We start from the raw sequence: 18,801 nt of genomic DNA on the forward strand, positions 1-18,801 counted from the left end.
GAGCAGCAACAGAGATAGTAGAGCAGGAATTTTTAGACCTGCCTAAAACAGCAGAAGAGCCTTGAAAAAAATCTCCTGCTTGATCATGTTTTGCACACAGTGAGCTTTAAACTGTGACACAAACATTGCTGTCACTCCTCACTTTATCTCCTAAAAGTGCATTTGAATCCAAAGTTTCTGGTGCGCTCTCTCGTTTGGAGAGGAGTTGTGACAGGGGAGGAGCAGCGCTTGGACTCTAATCCCACAGACGAAGGGCCAGCAGGGAAACTCCTGCAGGGCATCTTCAGCACACAATGAGCTTTGCAACTCTGCAAAACACATTGCTGTAACTCCTCCTTTTCCTGCCTGGAAGACCTATTGATTCCAACATCTCTGTGCCCACTCTCTGCTGAGCAGCAACAGAGAGAGTAGAGCAGGAATGTTTAGACTGGGCTAAAACAGCAGAAGAGCCTTGCAAAAAAGCTCCTCCTGATCATGTTTAGCACACAGTGAGCTTTAAACTGTGACACAAACATTGCTGTCACTCTTCACTCTTTCTCCTAAAAGACCATTTCAATCCAAGAACTCCGTTGCCAGCACTCTGCTGAGCAGCAGAGTGAGCAGGAATGTCTGCAATCTGTAAGGCAGTGGAAGAGACAGGCCTGAAGGCTGCTCTTGTGCTTCTTCAACACACTGAGCTTTACAACTGTGACACACACACTGTTGTCACTCCTCATTGTAGCTCCTAAAAGTGCATTTGAATCCAGCGTTTCTGGTCTCCACTCTCGTTTCAAGAGCAGCAGAGGCAGGTGAGCACGAGCGCTTGGAATCCGCTCCCAGTTCCGAAGGGCAGGGAGGGAAAGTCCTTGCAGATCATCTTCAGCGCACAGTGAGCTTTGCAACTCTGAAACACACATTGCTGTCACTCCTCACTTCATCTCCTAATAATCCGTTTGAATCCATGGTCTCTCCCGCCCTCTCTCGTTTGAACAGCAGCAGTGACAGGTGAACACGATCTCTTGGCCTCTGCTCCCACAGCCGAAGAGCCCGGAGTGAAAACTCCGGCAGGGCATCTTCAGCACGCAGTCAGCTTTGCAACTGTGACACATATATTGCTCTCGCTCCGCACTTTCCTACCTCAAAGTCCAATTGAATCCAAAACTCTGTGCCCTTTCTCTGCTGGGCAGAAGCAGAGTAGAGCAGGAACCTTTAGCCAATGCTAAAAGAGCAGAAGAGACAGTCCAGAAAGTTCCCACTGATCATCTTCAGCGCACAGCGAGCTTTGCAACTCTGCAACACACATTGCTGTCACTCCTCCCTTTTTGCCTGAAAGACCAGCTGAATCCACCATCTCTGTGCCCGCTCTCTGCTGTGCAGCAACAGAGATAGTAGAGCAGGAATTTTTAGACCTGCCTAAAACAGCAGAAGAGCCTTGAAAAAAATCTCCTGCTTGATCATGTTTTGCACACAGTGAGCTTTAAACTGTGACACAAACATTGCTGTCACTCCTCACTTTATCTCCTAAAAGTGCATTTGAATCCAAAGTTTCTGGTGCGCTCTCTCGTTTCGAGAGGAGTTGTGACAGGGGAGGAGCAGCGCTTGGACTCTAATCCCACAGACGAAGGGCCAGCAGGGAAACGCCTGCAGGGCATCTTCAGCACACAGTGAGCTTTGCAACTCTGCAAAACACATTGCTGTAACTCCTCCTTCTCCTGCCTGGAAGACCAATTGATTCCAACATCTCTGTGCCCACTCTCTGCTGAGCAGCATCAGAGAGAGTAGAGCAGGAATGTTTAGACTGGGCTAAAACAGCAGAAGAGCCTTGCAAAAAAGCTCCTCCTGATCATGTTTAGCACACAGTGAGCTTTAAACTGTGACACAAACATTGCTGTCACTCTTCACTCTTTCTCCTAAAAGACCATTTCAATCCAAGAACTCCGTTGCCAGCACTCTGCTGAGCAGCAGAGTGAGCAGGAATGTCTGCAATCTGTAAGGCAGTGGAAGAGACAGGCCTGAAGGCTGCTCTTGTGCTTCTTCAACACACTGAGCTTTACAACTGTGACACACACACTGTTGTCACTCCTCATTGTAGCTCCTAAAAGTGCATTTGAATCCAGCGTTTCTGGTCTCCACTCTCGTTTCAAGAGCAGCAGAGGCAGGTGAGCACGAGCGCTTGGAATCCGCTCCCAGTTCCGAAGGGCAGGGAGGGAAAGTCCTTGCAGATCATCTTCAGCGCACAGTGAGCTTTGCAACTCTGAAACACACATTGCTGTCACTCCTCACTTCATCTCCTAATAATCCGTTTGAATCCATGGTCTCTCCCGCCCTCTCTCGTTTGAACAGCAGCAGTGACAGGTGAACACGATCTCTTGGCCTCTGCTCCCACAGCCGAAGAGCCCGGAGTGAAAGCTCCGGCAGGGCATCTTCAGCACGCAGTCAGCTTTGCAACTGTGACACATATATTGCTCTCGCTCCGCACTTTCCTACCTCAAAGTCCAATTGAATCCAAAACTCTGTGCCCTTTCTCTGCTGGGCAGAAGCAGAGTAGAGCAGGAACCTTTAGCCAATGCTAAAAGAGCAGAAGAGACAGTCCAGAAAGTTCCCACTGATCCTCTTCAGCGCACAGCGAGCTTTGCAACTCTGCAACACACATTGCTGTCACTCCTCCCTTTTTGCCTGAAAGACCAGCTGAATCCACCATCTCTGTGCCCGCTCTCTGCTGAGCAGCAACAGAGATAGTAGAGCAGGAATTTTTAGACCTGCCTAAAACAGCAGAAGAGCCTTGAAAAAAATCTCCTGCTTGATCATGTTTTGCACACAGTGAGCTTTAAACTGTGACACAAACATTGCTGTCACTCCTCACTTTATCTCCTAAAAGTGCATTTGAATCCAAAGTTTCTTGTGCGCTCTCTCGTTTCGAGAGGAGTTGTGACAGGGGAGGAGCAGCGCTTGGACTCTAATACCACAGAGGAAGGGCCAGCAGGGAAACTCCTGCAGGGCATCTTCAGCACACAGTGAGCTTTGCAACTCTGCAAAACACATTGCTGTAACTCCTCCTTCTCCTGCCTGGAAGACCAATTGATTCCAACATCTCTGTGCCCACTCTCTGCTGAGCAGCATCAGAGAGAGTAGAGCAGGAATGTTTAGACTGGGCTAAAACAGCAGAAGAGCCTTGCAAAAAAGCTCCTCCTGATCATGTTTAGCACACAGTGAGCTTTAAACTGTGACACAAACATTGCTGTCACTCTTCACTCTTTCTCCTAAAAGACCATTTCAATCCAAGAACTCCGTTGCCAGCACTCTGCTGAGCAGCAGAGTGAGCAGGAATGTCTGCAATCAGTAAGGCAGTGGAAGAGACAGGCTGAAGGCTGCTCTTGTGCTTCTTCAACACACTGAGCTTTACAACTGTGACACACACACTGTTGTCACTCCTCATTGTAGCTCCTAAAAGTGCATTTGAATCCAGCGTTTCTGGTCTCCACTCTCGTTTCCAGTGCAGCAGAGGCAGGTGAGCACGAGCGCTTGGAATCCGCTCCCAGTTCCGAAGGGCAGGGAGGGAAAGTCCTTGCAGATCATCTTCAGCGCACAGTGAGCTTTGCAACTCTGAAACACACATTGCTGTCACTCCTCACTTCATCTCCTAATAATCCGTTTGAATCCATGGTCTCTCCCGCCCTCTCTCGTTTGAACAGCAGCAGTGACAGGTGAACACGATCTCTTGGCCTCTGCTCCCACAGCCGAAGAGCCCGGAGTGAAAGCTCCGGCAGGGCATCTTCAGCACGCAGTCAGCTTTGCAACTGTGACACATATATTGCTCTCGCTCCGCACTTTCCTACCTCAAAGTCCAATTGAATCCAAAACTCTGTGCCCTTTCTCTGCTGGGCAGAAGCAGAGTAGAGCAGGAACCTTTAGCCAATGCTAAAAGAGCAGAAGAGACAGTCCAGAAAGTTCCCACTGATCATCTTCAGCGCACAGCGAGCTTTGCAACTCTGCAACACACATTGCTGTCACTCCTCCCTTTTTGCCTGAAAGACCAGCTGAATCCACCATCTCTGTGCCCGCTCTCTGCTGTGCAGCAACAGAGATAGTAGAGCAGGAATTTTTAGACCTGCCTAAAACAGCAGAAGAGCCTTGAAAAAAATCTCCTGCTTGATCATGTTTTGCACACAGTGAGCTTTAAACTGTGACACAAACATTGCTGTCACTCCTCACTTTATCTCCTAAAAGTGCATTTGAATCCAAAGTTTCTGGTGCGCTCTCTCGTTTCGAGAGGAGTTGTGACAGGGGAGGAGCAGCGCTTGGACTCTAATCCCACAGACGAAGGGCCAGCAGGGAAACGCCTGCAGGGCATCTTCAGCACACAGTGAGCTTTGCAACTCTGCAAAACACATTGCTGTAACTCCTCCTTCTCCTGCCTGGAAGACCAATTGATTCCAACATCTCTGTGCCCACTCTCTGCTGAGCAGCAACAGAGAGAGTAGAGCAGGAATGTTTAGACTGGGCTAAAACAGCAGAAGAGCCTTGCAAAAAAGCTCCTCCTGATCATGTTTAGCACACAGTGAGCTTTAAACTGTGACACAAACATTGCTGTCACTCTTCACTCTTTCTCCTAAAAGACCATTTCAATCCAAGAACTCCGTTGCCAGCACTCTGCTGAGCAGCAGAGTGAGCAGGAATGTCTGCAATCTGTAAGGCAGTGGAAGAGACAGGCCTGAAGGCTGCTCTTGTGCTTCTTCAACACACTGAGCTTTACAACTGTGACACACACACTGTTGTCACTCCTCATTGTAGCTCCTAAAAGTGCATTTGAATCCAGCGTTTCTGGTCTCCACTCTCGTTTCAAGAGCAGCAGAGGCAGGTGAGCACGAGCGCTTGGAATCCGCTCCCAGTTCCGAAGGGCAGGGAGGGAAAGTCCTTGCAGATCATCTTCAGCGCACAGTGAGCTTTGCAACTCTGAAACACACATTGCTGTCACTCCTCACTTCATCTCCTAATAATCCGTTTGAATCCATGGTCTCTCCCGCCCTCTCTCGTTTGAACAGCAGCAGTGACAGGTGAACACGATCTCTTGGCCTCTGCTCCCACAGCCGAAGAGCCCGGAGTGAAAGCTCCGGCAGGGCATCTTCAGCACGCAGTCAGCTTTGCAACTGTGACACATATATTGCTCTCGCTCCGCACTTTCCTACCTCAAAGTCCAATTGAATCCAAAACTCTGTGCCCTTTCTCTGCTGGGCAGAAGCAGAGTAGAGCAGGAACCTTTAGCCAATGCTAAAAGAGCAGAAGAGACAGTCCAGAAAGTTCCCACTGATCATCTTCAGCGCACAGCGAGCTTTGCAACTCTGCAACACACATTGCTGTCACTCCTCCCTTTTTGCCTGAAAGACCAGCTGAATCCACCATCTCTGTGCCCGCTCTCTGCTGTGCAGCAACAGAGAGAGTAGAGCAGGAATTTTTAGACCTGCCTAAAACAGCAGAAGAGCCTTGAAAAAAATCTCCTGCTTGATCATGTTTTGCACACAGTGAGCTTTAAACTGTGACACAAACATTGCTGTCACTCCTCACTTTATCTCCTAAAAGTGCATTTGAATCCAATGTTTCTGGTGCGCTCTCTCGTTTCGAGAGGAGTTGTGACAGGGGAGGAGCAGCGCTTGGACTCTAATACCACAGACGAAGGGCCAGCAGGGAAACTCCTGCAGGGCATCTTCAGCACACAGTGAGCTTTGCAACTCTGCAAAACACATTGCTGTAACTCCTCCTTCTCCTGCCTGGAAGACCAATTGATTCCAACATCTCTGTGCCCACTCTCTGCTGAGCAGCATCAGAGAGAGTAGAGCAGGAATGTTTAGACTGGGCTAAAACAGCAGAAGAGCCTTGCAAAAAAGCTCCTCCTGATCATGTTTAGCACACAGTGAGCTTTAAACTGTGACACAAACATTGCTGTCACTCTTCACTCTTTCTCCTAAAAGACCATTTCAATCCAAGAACTCCGTTGCCAGCACTCTGCTGAGCAGCAGAGTGAGCAGGAATGTCTGCAATCTGTAAGGCAGTGGAAGAGACAGGCTGAAGGCTGCTCTTGTGCTTCTTCAACACACTGAGCTTTACAACTTTGACACACACACTGTTGTCACTCCTCATTGTAGCTCCTAAAAGTGCATTTGAATCCAGCGTTTCTGGTCTCCACTCTCGTTTCCAGTGCAGCAGAGGCAGGTGAGCACGAGCGCTTGGAATCCGCTCCCAGTTCCGAAGGGCAGGGAGGGAAAGTCCTTGCAGATCATCTTCAGCGCACAGTGAGCTTTGCAACTCTGAAACACACATTGCTGTCACTCCTCACTTCATCTCCTAATAATCCGTTTGAATCCATGGTCTCTCCCGCCCTCTCTCGTTTGAACAGCAGCAGTGACAGGTGAACACGATCTCTTGGCCTCTGCTCCCACAGCCGAAGAGCCCGGAGTGAAAGCTCCGGCAGGGCATCTTCAGCACGCAGTCAGCTTTGCAACTGTGACACATATATTGCTCTCGCTCCGCACTTTCCTACCTCAAAGTCCAATTGAATCCAAAATCTCTGTGCCCTTTCTCTGCTGGGCAGAAGCAGAGTAGAGCAGGAACCTTTAGCCAATGCTAAAAGAGCAGAAGAGACAGTCCAGAAAGTTCCCACTGATCATCTTCAGCGCACAGCGAGCTTTGCAACTCTGCAACACACATTGCTGTCACTCCTCCCTTTTTGCCTGAAAGACCAGCTGAATCCACCATCTCTGTGCCCGCTCTCTGCTGAGCAGCAACAGAGAGAGTAGAGCAGGAATTTTTAGACCTGCCTAAAACAGCAGAAGAGCCTTGAAAAAAATCTCCTGCTTGATCATGTTTTGCACACAGTGAGCTTTAAACTGTGACACAAACATTGCTGTCACTCCTCACTTTATCTCCTAAAAGTGCATTTGAATCCAACGTTTCTGGTGCGCTCTCTCGTTTCGAGAGGAGTTGTGACAGGGGAGGAGCAGCGCTTGGACTCTAATACCACAGACGAAGGGCCAGCAGGGAAACTCCTGCAGGGCATCTTCAGCACACAGTGAGCTTTGCAACTCTGCAAAACACATTGCTGTAACTCCTCCTTCTCCTGCCTGGAAGACCAATTGATTCCAACATCTCTGTGCCCACTCTCTGCTGAGCAGCATCAGAGAGAGTAGAGCAGGAATGTTTAGACTGGGCTAAAACAGCAGAAGAGCCTTGCAAAAAAGCTCCTCCTGATCATGTTTAGCACACAGTGAGCTTTAAACTGTGACACAAACATTGCTGTCACTCTTCACTCTTTCTCCTAAAAGACCATTTCAATCCAAGAACTCCGTTGCCAGCACTCTGCTGAGCAGCAGAGTGAGCAGGAATGTCTGCAATCTGTAAGGCAGTGGAAGAGACAGGCTGAAGGCTGCTCTTGTGCTTCTTCAACACACTGAGCTTTACAACTTTGACACACACACTGTTGTCACTCCTCATTGTAGCTCCTAAAAGTGCATTTGAATCCAGCGTTTCTGGTCTCCACTCTCGTTTCCAGTGCAGCAGAGGCAGGTGAGCACGAGCGCTTGGAATCCGCTCCCAGTTCCGAAGGGCAGGGAGGGAAAGTCCTTGCAGATCATCTTCAGCGCACAGTGAGCTTTGCAACTCTGAAACACACATTGCTGTCACTCCTCACTTCATCTCCTAATAATCCGTTTGAATCCATGGTCTCTCCCGCCCTTTCTCGTTTGAACAGCGGCAGTGACAGGTGAACACGATCTCTTGGCCTCTGCTCCCACAGCCGAAGAGCCCGGAGTGAAAGCTCCGGCAGGGCATCTTCAGCACGCAGTCAGCTTTGCAACTGTGACACATATATTGCTCTCGCTCCGCACTTTCCTACCTCAAAGTCCAATTGAATCCAAAATCTCTGTGCCCTTTCTCTGCTGGGCAGAAGCAGAGTAGAGCAGGAACCTTTAGCCAATGCTAAAAGAGCAGAAGAGACAGTCCAGAAAGTTCCCACTGATCATCTTCAGCGCACAGCGAGCTTTGCAACTCTGCAACACACATTGCTGTCACTCCTCCCTTTTTGCCTGAAAGACCAGCTGAATCCACCATCTCTGTGCCCGCTCTCTGCTGAGCAGCAACAGAGAGAGTAGAGCAGGAATTTTTAGACCTGCCTAAAACAGCAGAAGAGCCTTGAAAAAAATCTCCTGCTTGATCATGTTTTGCACACAGTGAGCTTTAAACTGTGACACAAACATTGCTGTCACTCCTCACTTTATCTCCTAAAAGTGCATTTGAATCCAAAGTTTCTTGTGCGCTCTCTCGTTTCGAGAGGAGTTGTGACAGGGGAGGAGCAGCGCTTGGACTCTAATACCACAGACGAAGGGCCAGCAGGGAAACTCCTGCAGGGCATCTTCAGCACACAGTGAGCTTTGCAACTCTGCAAAACACATTGCTGTAACTCCTCCTTCTCCTGCCTGGAAGACCAATTGATTCCAACATCTCTGTGCCCACTCTCTGCTGAGTAGCATCAGAGAGAGTAGAGCAGGAATGTTTAGACTGGGCTAAAACAGCAGAAGAGCCTTGCAAAAAAGCTCCTCCTGATCATGTTTAGCACACAGTGAGCTTTAAACTGTGACACAAACATTGCTGTCACTCTTCACTCTTTCTCCTAAAAGACCATTTCAATCCAAGAACTCCGTTGCCAGCACTCTGCTGAGCAGCAGAGTGAGCAGGAATGTCTGCAATCTGTAAGGCAGTGGAAGAGACAGGCTGAAGGCTGCTCTTGTGCTTCTTCAACACACTGAGCTTTACAACTTTGACACACACACTGTTGTCACTCCTCATTGTAGCTCCTAAAAGTGCATTTGAATCCAGCGTTTCTGGTCTCCACTCTCGTTTCCAGTGCAGCAGAGGCAGGTGAGCACGAGCGCTTGGAATCCGCTCCCAGTTCCGAAGGGCAGGGAGGGAAAGTCCTTGCAGATCATCTTCAGCGCACAGTGAGCTTTGCAACTCTGAAACACACATTGCTGTCACTCCTCACTTCATCTCCTAATAATCCGTTTGAATCCATGGTCTCTCCCGCCCTTTCTCGTTTGAACAGCGGCAGTGACAGGTGAACACGATCTCTTGGCCTCTGCTCCCACAGCCGAAGAGCCCGGAGTGAAAGCTCCGGCAGGGCATCTTCAGCACGCAGTCAGCTTTGCAACTGTGACACATATATTGCTCTCGCTCCGCACTTTCCTACCTCAAAGTCCAATTGAATCCAAAATCTCTGTGCCCTTTCTCTGCTGGGCAGAAGCAGAGTAGAGCAGGAACCTTTAGCCAATGCTAAAAGAGCAGAAGAGACAGTCCAGAAAGTTCCCACTGATCATCTTCAGCGCACAGCGAGCTTTGCAACTCTGCAACACACATTGCTGTCACTCCTCCCTTTTTGCCTGAAAGACCAGCTGAATCCACCATCTCTGTGCCCGCTCTCTGCTGAGCAGCAACAGAGAGAGTAGAGCAGGAATTTTTAGACCTGCCTAAAACAGCAGAAGAGCCTTGAAAAAAATCTCCTGCTTGATCATGTTTTGCACACAGTGAGCTTTAAACTGTGACACAAACATTGCTGTCACTCCTCACTTTATCTCCTAAAAGTGCATTTGAATCCAACGTTTCTGGTGCGCTCTCTCGTTTCGAGAGGAGTTGTGACAGGGGAGGAGCAGCGCTTGGACTCTAATACCACAGACGAAGGGCCAGCAGGGAAACTCCTGCAGGGCATCTTCAGCACACAGTGAGCTTTGCAACTCTGCAAAACACATTGCTGTAACTCCTCCTTCTCCTGCCTGGAAGACCAATTGATTCCAACATCTCTGTGCCCACTCTCTGCTGAGCAGCATCAGAGAGAGTAGAGCAGGAATGTTTAGACTGGGCTAAAACAGCAGAAGAGCCTTGCAAAAAAGCTCCTCCTGATAATGTTTAGCACACAGTGAGCTTTAAACTGTGACACAAACATTGCTGTCACTCTTCACTCTTTCTCCTAAAAGACCATTTCAATCCAAGAACTCCGTTGCCAGCACTCTGCTGAGCAGCAGAGTGAGCAGGAATGTCTGCAATCTGTAAGGCAGTGGAAGAGACAGGCTGAAGGCTGCTCTTGTGCTTCTTCAACACACTGAGCTTTACAACTTTGACACACACACTGTTGTCACTCCTCATTGTAGCTCCTAAAAGTGCATTTGAATCCATCGTTTCTGGTCTCCACTCTCGTTTCCAGTGCAGCAGAGGCAGGTGAGCACGAGCGCTTGGAATCCGCTCCCAGTTCCGAAGGGCAGGGAGGGAAAGTCCTTGCAGATCATCTTCAGCGCACAGTGAGCTTTGCAACTCTGAAACACACATTGCTGTCACTCCTCACTTCATCTCCTAATAATCCGTTTGAATCCATGGTCTCTCCCGCCCTCTCTCGTTTGAACAGCAGCAGTGACAGGTGAACACGATCTCTTGGCCTCTGCTCCCACAGCCGAAGAGCCCGGAGTGAAAGCTCCGGCAGGGCATCTTCAGCACGCAGTCAGCTTTGCAACTGTGACACATATATTGCTCTCGCTCCGCACTTTCCTACCTCAAAGTCCAATTGAATCCAAAATCTCTGTGCCCTTTCTCTGCTGGGCAGAAGCAGAGTAGAGCAGGAACCTTTAGCCAATGCTAAAAGAGCAGAAGAGACAGTCCAGAAAGTTCCCACTGATCATCTTCAGCGCACAGCGAGCTTTGCAACTCTGCAACACACATTGCTGTCACTCCTCCCTTTTTGCCTGAAAGACCAGCTGAATCCACCATCTCTGTGCCCACTCTCTGCTGAGCAGCAACAGAGATAGTAGAGCAGGAATTTTTAGACCTGCCTAAAACAGCAGAAGAGCCTTGAAAAAAATCTCCTGCTTGATCATGTTTTGCACACAGTGAGCTTTAAACTGTGACACAAACATTGCTGTCACTCCTCACTTTATCTCCTAAAAGTGCATTTGAATCCAAAGTTTCTTGTGCGCTCTCTCGTTTCGAGAGGAGTTGTGACAGGGGAGGAGCAGCGCTTGGACTCTAATACCACAGACGAAGGGCCAGCAGGGAAACTCCTGCAGGGCATCTTCAGCACACAGTGAGCTTTGCAACTCTGCAAAACACATTGCTGTAACTCCTCCTTCTCCTGCCTGGAAGACCAATTGATTCCAACATCTCTGTGCCCACTCTCTGCTGAGCAGCATCAGAGAGAGTAGAGCAGGAATGTTTAGACTGGGCTAAAACAGCAGAAGAGCCTTGCAAAAAAGCTCCTCCTGATCATGTTTAGCACACAGTGAGCTTTAAACTGTGACACAAACATTGCTGTCACTCTTCACTCTTTCTCCTAAAAGACCATTTCAATCCAAGAACTCCGTTGCCAGCACTCTGCTGAGCAGCAGAGTGAGCAGGAATGTCTGCAATCAGTAAGGCAGTGGAAGAGACAGGCTGAAGGCTGCTCTTGTGCTTCTTCAACACACTGAGCTTTACAACTTTGACACACACACTGTTGTCACTCCTCATTGTAGCTCCTAAAAGTGCATTTGAATCCAGCGTTTCTGGTCTCCACTCTCGTTTCCAGTGCAGCAGAGGCAGGTGAGCACGAGCGCTTGGAATCCGCTCCCAGTTCCGAAGGGCAGGGAGGGAAAGTCCTTGCAGATCATCTTCAGCGCACAGTGAGCTTTGCAACTCTGAAACACACATTGCTGTCACTCCTCACTTCATCTCCTAATAATCCGTTTGAATCCATGGTCTCTCCCGCCCTCTCTCGTTTGAACAGCAGCAGTGACAGGTGAACACGATCTCTTGGCCTCTGCTCCCACAGCCGAAGAGCCCGGAGTGAAAGCTCCGGCAGGGCATCTTCAGCACGCAGTCAGCTTTGCAACTGTGACACATATATTGCTCTCGCTCCGCACTTTCCTACCTCAAAGTCCAATTGAATCCAAAATCTCTGTGCCCTTTCTCTGCTGGGCAGAAGCAGAGTAGAGCAGGAACCTTTAGCCAATGCTAAAAGAGCAGAAGAGACAGTCCAGAAAGTTCCCACTGATCATCTTCAGCGCACAGCGAGCTTTGCAACTCTGCAACACACATTGCTGTCACTCCTCCCTTTTTGCCTGAAAGACCAGCTGAATCCACCATCTCTGTGCCCGCTCTCTGCTGAGCAGCAACAGAGAGAGTAGAGCAGGAATTTTTAGACCTGCCTAAAACAGCAGAAGAGCCTTGAAAAAAAATCTCCTGCTTGATCATGTTTTGCACACAGTGAGCTTTAAACTGTGACACAAACATTGCTGTCACTCCTCACTTTATCTCCTAAAAGTGCATTTGAATCCAAAGTTTCTGGTGCGCTCTCTCGTTTGGAGAGGAGGTGTGACAGGGGAGGAGCAGCGCTTGGACTCTAATCCCACAGACGAAGGGCCAGCAGGGAAACTCCTGCAGGGCATCTTCAGCACACAATGAGCTTTGCAACTCTGCAAAATACATTGCTGTAACTCCTCCTTTTCCTGCCTGGAAGACCAATTGATTCCAACATCTCTGTGCCCACTCTCTGCTGAGCAGCATCAGAGAGAGTAGAGCAGGAATGTTTAGACTGGGCTAAAACAGCAGAAGAGCCTTGCAAAAAAGCTCCTCCTGATCATGTTTAGCACACAGTGAGCTTTAAACTGTGACACAAACATTGCTGTCACTCTTCACTCTTTCTCCTAAAAGACCATTTCAATCCAAGAACTCCGTTGCCAGCACTCTGCTGAGCAGCAGAGTGAGCAGGAATGTCTGCAATCTGTAAGGCAGTGGAAGAGACAGGCCTGAAGGCTGCTCTTGTGCTTCTTCAACACACTGAGCTTTACAACTGTGACACACACACTGTTGTCACTCCTCATTGTAGCTCCTAAAAGTGCATTTGAATCCAGCGTTTCTGGTCTCCACTCTCGTTTCAAGAGCAGCAGAGGAAGGTGAGCACGAGCGCTTGGAATCCGCTCCCAGTTCCGAAGGGCAGGGAGGGAAAGTCCTTGCAGATCATCTTCAGCGCACAGTGAGCTTTGCAACTCTGAAACACACATTGCTGTCACTCCTCACTTCATCTCCTAATAATCCGTTTGAATCCATGGTCTCTCCCGCCCTCTCTCGTTTGAACAGCAGCAGTGACAGGTGAACACGATCTCTTGGCCTCTGCTCCCACAGCCGAAGAGCCCGGAGTGAAAGCTCCGGCAGGGCATCTTCAGCACGCAGTCAGCTTTGCAACTGTGACACATATATTGCTCTCGCTCCGCACTTTCCTACCTCAAAGTCCAATTGAATCCAAAATCTCTGTGCCCTTTCTCTGCTGGGCAGAAGCAGAGTAGAGCAGGAACCTTTAGCCAATGCTAAAAGAGCAGAAGAGACAGTCCAGAAAGTTCCCACTGATCATCTTCAGAGCACAGCGAGCTTTGCAACTCTGCAACACACATTGCTGTCACTCCTCCCTTTTTGCCTGAAAGACCAGCTGAATCCACCATCTCTGTGCCCGCTCTCTGCTGAGCAGCAACAGAGAGAGTAGAGCAGGAATTTTTAGACCTGCCTAAAACAGCAGAAGAGCCTTGAAAAAAATCTCCTGCTTGATCATGTTTTGCACACAGTGAGCTTTAAACTGTGACACAAACATTGCTGTCACTCCTCACTTTATCTCCTAAAAGTGCATTTGAATCCAACGTTTCTGGTGCGCTCTCTCGTTTCGAGAGGAGTTGTGACAGGGGAGGAGCAGCGCTTGGACTCTAATACCACAGACGAAGGGCCAGCAGGGAAACTCCTGCAGGGCATCTTCAGCACACAGTGAGCTTTGCAACTCTGCAAAACACATTGCTGTAACTCCTCCTTCTCCTGCCTGGAAGACCAATTGATTCCAACATCTCTGTGCCCACTCTCTGCTGAGCAGCATCAGAGAGAGTAGAGCAGGAATGTTTAGACTGGGCTAAAACAGCAGAAGAGCCTTGCAAAAAAGCTCCTCCTGATCATGTTTAGCACACAGTGAGCTTTAAACTGTGACACAAACATTGCTGTCACTCTTCACTCTTTCTCCTAAAAGACCATTTCAATCCAAGAACTCCGTTGCCAGCACTCTGCTGAGCAGCAGAGTGAGCAGGAATGTCTGCAATCTGTAAGGCAGTGGAAGAGACAGGCTGAAGGCTGCTCTTGTGCTTCTTCAACACACTGAGCTTTACAACTTTGACACACACACTGTTGTCACTCCTCATTGTAGCTCCTAAAAGTGCATTTGAATCCAGCGTTTCTGGTCTCCACTCTCGTTTCCAGTGCAGCAGAGGCAGGTGAGCACGAGCGCTTGGAATCCGCTCCCAGTTCCGAAGGGCAGGGAGGGAAAGTCCTTGCAGATCATCTTCAGCGCACAGTGAGCTTTGCAACTCTGAAACACACATTGCTGTCACTCCTCACTTCATCTCCTAATAATCCGTTTGAATCCATGGTCTCTCCCGCCCTTTCTCGTTTGAACAGCGGCAGTGACAGGTGAACACGATCTCTTGGCCTCTGCTCCCACAGCCGAAGAGCCCGGAGTGAAAGCTCCGGCAGGGCATCTTCAGCACGCAGTCAGCTTTGCAACTGTGACACATATATTGCTCTCGCTCCGCACTTTCCTACCTCAAAGTCCAATTGAATCCAAAATCTCTGTGCCCTTTCTCTGCTGGGCAGAAGCAGAGTAGAGCAGGAACCTTTAGCCAATGCTAAAAGAGCAGAAGAGACAGTCCAGAAAGTTCCCACTGATCATCTTCAGCGCACAGCGAGCTTTGCAACTCTGCAACACACATTGCTGTCACTCCTCCCTTTTTGCCTGAAAGACCAGCTGAATCCACCATCTCTGTGCCCGCTCTCTGCTGAGCAGCAACAGAGAGAGTAGAGCAGGAATTTTTAGACCTGCCTAAAACAGCAGAAGAGCCTTGAAAAAAATCTCCTGCTTGGTCATGTTTTGCACACAGTGAGCTTTAAACTGTGACACAAACATTGCTGTCACTCCTCACTTTATCTCCTAAAAGTGCATTTGAATCCAAAGTTTCTTGTGCGCTCTCTCGTTTCGAGAGGAGTTGTGACAGGGGAGGAGCAGCGCTTGGACTCTAATCCCACAGACGAAGGGCCAGCAGGGAAACTCCTGCAGGGCATCTTCAGCACACAATGAGCTTTGCAACTCTGCAAAACACATTGCTGTAACTCCTCCTTTTCCTGCCTGGAAGACCAATTGATTCCAACATCTCTGTGCCCACTCTCTGCTGAGCAGCATCAGAGAGAGTAGAGCAGGAATGTTTAGACTGGGCTAAAACAGCAGAAGAGCCTTGCAAAAAAGCTCCTCCTGATCATGTTTAGCACACAGTGAGCTTTAAACTGTGACACAAACATTGCTGTCACTCTTCACTCTTTCTCCTAAAAGACCATTTCAATCCAAGAACTCCGTTGCCAGCACTCTGCTGAGCAGCAGAGTGAGCAGGAATGTCTGCAATCAGTAAGGCAGTGGAAGAGACAGGCTGAAGGCTGCTCTTGTGCTTCTTCAACACACTGAGCTTTACAACTTTGACACACACACTGTTGTCACTCCTCATTGTAGCTCCTAAAAGTGCATTTGAATCCAGCGTTTCTGGTCTCCACTCTCGTTTCCAGTGCAGCAGAGGCAGGTGAGCACGAGCGCTTGGAATCCGCTCCCAGTTCCGAAGGGCAGGGAGGGAAAGTCCTTGCAGATCATCTTCAGCGCACAGTGAGCTTTGCAACTCTGAAACACACATTGCTGTCACTCCTCACTTCATCTCCTAATAATCCGTTTGAATCCATGGTCTCTCCCGCCCTCTCTCGTTTGAACAGCAGCAGTGACAGGTGAACACTATCTCTTGGCCTCTGCTCCCACAGCCGAAGAGCCCGGAGTGAAAGCTCCGGCAGGGCATCTTCAGCACGCAGTCAGCTTTGCAACTGTGACACATATATTGCTCTCGCTCCGCACTTTCCTACCTCAAAGTCCAATTGAATCCAAAACTCTGTGCCCTTTCTCTGCTGGGCAGAAGCAGAGTAGAGCAGGAACCTTTAGCCAATGCTAAAAGAGCAGAAGAGACAGTCCAGAAAGTTCCCACTGATCATCTTCAGCGCACAGCGAGCTTTGCAACTCTGCAACACACATTGCTGTCACTCCTCCCTTTTTGCCTGAAAGACCAGCTGAATCCACCATCTCTGTGCCCGCTCTCTGCTGTGCAGCAACAGAGATAGTAGAGCAGGAATTTTTAGACCTGCCTAAAACAGCAGAAGAGCCTTGAAAAAAATCTCCTGCTTGATCATGTTTTGCACACAGTGAGCTTTAAACTGTGACACAAACATTGCTGTCACTCCTCACTTTATCTCCTAAAAGTGCATTTGAATCCAAAGTTTCTGGTGCGCTCTCTCGTTTCGAGAGGAGTTGTGACAGGGGAGGAGCAGCGCTTGGACTCTAATCCCACAGACGAAGGGCCAGCAGGGAAACGCCTGCAGGGCATCTTCAGCACACAGTGAGCTTTGCAACTCTGCAAAACACATTGCTGTAACTCCTCCTTCTCCTGCCTGGAAGACCAATTGATTCCAACATCTCTGTGCCCACTCTCTGCTGAGCAGCATCAGAGAGAGTAGAGCAGGAATGTTTAGACTGGGCTAAAACAGCAGAAGAGCCTTGCAAAAAAGCTCCTCCTGATCATGTTTAGCACACAGTGAGCTTTAAACTGTGACACAAACATTGCTGTCACTCTTCACTCTTTCTCCTAAAAGACCATTTCAATCCAAGAACTCCGTTGCCAGCACTCTGCTGAGCAGCAGAGTGAGCAGGAATGTCTGCAATCTGTAAGGCAGTGGAAGAGACAGGCCTGAAGGCTGCTCTTGTGCTTCTTCAACACACTGAGCTTTACAACTGTGACACACACACTGTTGTCACTCCTCATTGTAGCTCCTAAAAGTGCATTTGAATCCAGCGTTTCTGGTCTCCACTCTCGTTTCAAGAGCAGCAGAGGCAGGTGAGCACGAGCGCTTGGAATCCGCTCCCAGTTCCGAAGGGCAGGGAGGGAAAGTCCTTGCAGATCATCTTCAGCGCACAGTGAGCTTTGCAACTCTGAAACACACATTGCTGTCACTCCTCACTTCATCTCCTAAAAATCCGTTTGAATCCATGGTCTCTCCCGCCCTCTCTCGTTTGAACAGCAGCAGTGACAGGTGAACACGATCTCTTGGCCTCTGCTCCCACAGCCGAAGAGCCCGGAGTGAAAGCTCCGGCAGGGCATCTTCAGCACGCAGTCAGCTTTGCAACTGTGACACATATATTGCTCTCGCTCCGCACTTTCCTACCTCAAAGTCCAATTGAATCCAAAATCTCTGTGCCCTTTCTCTGCTGGGCAGAAGCAGAGTAGAGCAGGAACCTTTAGCCAATGCTAAAAGAGCAGAAGAGACAGTCCAGAAAGTTCCCACTGATCATCTTCAGCGCACAGCGAGCTTTGCAACTCTGCAACACACATTGCTGTCACTCCTCCCTTTTTGCCTGAAAGACCAGCTGAATCCACCATCTCTGTGCCCGCTCTCTGCTGAGCAGCAACAGAGATAGTAGAGCAGGAATTTTTAGACCTGCCTAAAACAGCAGAAGAGCCTTGAAAAAAATCTCCTGCTTGATCATGTTTTGCACACAGTGAGCTTTAAACTGTGACACAAACATTGCTGTCACTCCTCACTTTATCTCCTAAAAGTGCATTTGAATCCAAAGTTTCTTGTGCGCTCTCTCGTTTCGAGAGGAGTTGTGACAGGGGAGGAGCAGCGCTTGGACTCTAATCCCACAGACGAAGGGCCAGCAGGGAAACTCCTGCAGGGCATCTTCAGCACACAGTGAGCTTTGCAACTCTGCAAAACACATTGCTGTAACTCCTCCTTCTCCTGCCTGGAAGACCAATTGATTCCAACATCTCTGTGCCCACTCTCTGCTGAGCAGCAACAGAGAGAGTAGAGCAGGAATGTTTAGACTGGGCTAAAACAGCAGAAGAGCCTTGCAAAAAAGCTCCTCCTGATAATGTTTAGCACACAGTGAGCTTTAAACTGTGACACAAACATTGCTGTCACTCTTCACTCTTTCTCCTAAAAGACCATTTCAATCCAAGAACTCCGTTGCCAGCACTCTGCTGAGCAGCAGAGTGAGCAGGAATGTCTGCAATCAGTAAGGCAGTGGAAGAGACAGGCTGAAGGCTGCTCTTGTGCTTCTTCAACACACTGAGCTTTACAACTTTGACACACACACTGTTGTCACTCCTCATTGTAGCTCCTAAAAGTGCATTTGAATCCAGCGTTTCTGGTCTCCACTCTCGTTTCCAGTGCAGCAGAGGCAGGTGAGCACGAGCGCTTGGAATCCGCTCCCAGTTCCGAAGGGCAGGGAGGGAAAGTCCTTGCAGATCATCTTCAGCGCACAGTGAGCTTTGCAACTCTGAAACACACATTGCTGTCACTCCTCACTTCATCTCCTAATAATCCGTTTGAATCCATGGTCTCTCCCGCCCTCTCTCGTTTGAACAGCAGCAGTGACAGGTGAACACGATCTCTTGGCCTCTGCTCCCACAGCCGAAGAGCCCTGAGTGAAAGCTCCGGCAGGGCATCTTCAGCACGCAGTCAGCTTTGCAACTGTGACACATATATTGCTCTCGCTCCGCACTTTCCTACCTCAAAGTCCAATTGAATCCAAAATCTCTGTGCCCTTTCTCTGCTGGGCAGAAGCAGAGTAGAGCAGGAACCTTTAGCCAATGCTAAAAGAGCAGAAGAGACAGTCCAGAAAGTTCCCACTGATCATCTTCAGCG

The sequence above is a fragment of the Lathamus discolor genome, chromosome W (genome assembly GCF_037157495.1).
Source record: "Lathamus discolor isolate bLatDis1 chromosome W, bLatDis1.hap1, whole genome shotgun sequence".
In the NCBI taxonomy this organism is placed as follows: Eukaryota; Metazoa; Chordata; class Aves; order Psittaciformes; family Psittacidae; genus Lathamus; species Lathamus discolor.